The sequence below is a fragment of the Branchiostoma belcheri genome, unplaced genomic scaffold (assembly GCF_001625305.1).
Source record: "Branchiostoma belcheri isolate BF01 breed outbred unplaced genomic scaffold, Haploidv18h27 scaffold20, whole genome shotgun sequence".
NCBI lineage: Eukaryota > Metazoa > Chordata > Leptocardii > Amphioxiformes > Branchiostomatidae > Branchiostoma > Branchiostoma belcheri.
This window is the reverse complement of record NW_017803491.1, coordinates 1,198,567-1,200,910: the sequence shown is the minus strand read 5'-3', so window position 1 is coordinate 1,200,910 and position 2,344 is coordinate 1,198,567. Positions and strand designations below refer to the sequence as shown.

At 40.8% G+C, this 2,344-nt stretch overlaps 1 protein-coding gene across 1 annotated transcript in view; it reads right to left on the bottom strand.

The window, feature by feature from the left end:
• The window catches only part of LOC109469314, a 14,651-nt gene extending 12,601 nt beyond the window's left edge, over window positions 1–2,050 (bottom strand). Inside the window, exon 1 of the mRNA XM_019767821.1 lies at window positions 1,826–2,050. The gene's annotated coding sequence lies outside the window, so the exon portion shown is untranslated. The remainder of the gene's footprint in view (window positions 1–1,825) is intronic.
• Between the last annotated feature and the right edge of the window lie 294 nt (window positions 2,051–2,344).

Here is a 2,344-nt window from a genome sequence, read left to right as displayed (position 1 = left end):
ATTCTTAGGTGAGCCAGATAAATATTTTCTACATAAATTTTGGTGATCGCAAATTCCCTGCAGAATGAGTCAAAGGCCCTAGATTACATAATTCTTATATCCGAATTTTGTTACGCCAAACCTTTCACGGCGGTCTGTCACTACGGCATTCTTTCCCATTGCTAGGCGCGTTCTAAAAAGGATCGGGTTACAAGACGCTATTTTGGCCTGTTTTGGACTACCCGTAAAATATTTGAAAATAAACAAATAATATTTAGTGGTAAATTTCGTCAAATTAAAATCAAAATATCGTCTTAACATCCTGTAAATGTTAGCTTTTTATGTGAAATCACTGATTTTTTAAAATTTCGCTCAGAAAGACGATTATTTTCGGGTTTCCGAGCACACGTCATGTCACGTTTTTAGGCAAACATTGTTCAAACCTGGCTACGTATATTGCACCAGATCCTCGATTTTTATATTTTTCGCTGACTAGGGATAAGATAAAAATCGTGTTTTAGGGATTTTTTAATTTCTGATTTTAAGTCTAGTTTTTGTCGACATATTGGTGAAAAAATTGCATTTTTTTTACATTTTTCTCACTAAATTACCCATAATTCAAAATTGAGGCCATTTTTCAAAAATCCCTAAAACACGATTTTCGGGACAACCGTAACGGTCATTTTGAGCCGTAAATGGGGTATGCTTGACTCTCCATGTTTCCAGGTTTGAACGAGTTTTGCAGACATGTCATATCGCCAGAAAGTGTGCATTGTGTTATTCATACAGGCGTAAAGAATCATTACAGTATTCAAGGTCACCAAAGGATACGACAGTAGCTTCGCTACATGTTACATACCCACCAAAAATTATAGCGGACATGTACTGTCCAGGAAACTGTTTGTATCTATAGAAAATTGTTGTTTTTTATCTGTTGCGAAGCACCCAGGCAAAAGGGCTTCTTTTGCCGCTTTGTTGTAAATGACCGCAGGTGACCCCGAAATAGAACGCGGGTTCGATTCGAATTGCCCAAATCGAACACGATCGAACACAGTTCGGGTTCTAAGACATGTGGGAACTTTGCAGCCCAGATTTTACCACCGTGTTTATACGTTATAGAATTACGTAAACGCAGCTATATTAGAATAGTCTCGAGCTCCTCTTAATTAATATATAATGCGCACTATTGGACTACGTTACACATATGATCCTGTGTGACATAATATATAAATGTAAAATCCCCAGAAATCTTCAGGAAAATACCTTTCTAGATCGGGCAAACAGCAGAATGTAAAATGAATGTTATGATGTGAAGTTTCAAACCTACGTATACTTAACTTCAGCTAAAGCCGATCATGGTAAATATCATCATGGCTTCTTTAACTAAATCTGCACGTTATATTTGCGCTACTCGTCCAATTTGATCAAAATGATTTTGAAAAATGTTGAACAGATTTTCCCCGACCACATGGCAAAGTAAATCAGACAGCACGGCTGTTAAAGTTAGCCAACTAGCTAGGGTCCAAGTATTGAGCAGCAATCACTTCTGGCGTGCTATCGTATCAGCGTGGCACCACTTAGCCGGAATCTAGGGTCGACAACACTCGGAGATAAGCCCGCCCCCAACAGGCTCCACACACACAAACAGCCCCGGTAACCCGCAAAAATCAATGGGCATACAACAATTTATTCTTATATATACCACTTTTACAAATAGTGCAGTATAGCATAGTGTATTTCTAGGAAAATATGCAGATGTAGGTTACGACTGAAATTTTCTGGCAAGGTATTTCCGTGGGGTGTATTTTTGTTATTTTTCAGTAAGTTTATGTATAAAGTTTCTCACCTGAAGTTCTGGGGTCCTGATGTTGTTCCTCTTTGTCTCACCTGCGCCGGACGATCATACCGAACAGGTGCGAGGAGAAACCCCGATCCACACGGGGGTGCGTGTCGGTGTGTACCGCCGGTAATGCCGCCAACAATGCCCCGATAATCGCAGGGTGACAAAATAAGCTTGACTCGCGCAATCCTGGTGTCAACCGCTGTTAGCACGGCGTGGTGGACAGAGTGCCAAGCGAACACGGCAAAACAATTATTACCTGTCACCTTGTTTATCATAGCGCCACGTGACGGATAATTGAAAACGCAATAGGTGATGGATTAGGCTGACCCTTTAAGTAAAGGTGCGATAACCGGTGAAAAGGTAATCTACAGATCGCCTGCCACGCCTCGACACTTGGTACACAACAGAAAAGGAGGAAAGAGGCCACCCATTTTTTAATGGTCGTGAGTCAGAGAGCTATGAGTTCTCAATATCACAACAGCACTCAGCATTGAAGAGGAAGGCAAACAGTCGGGAATGGAC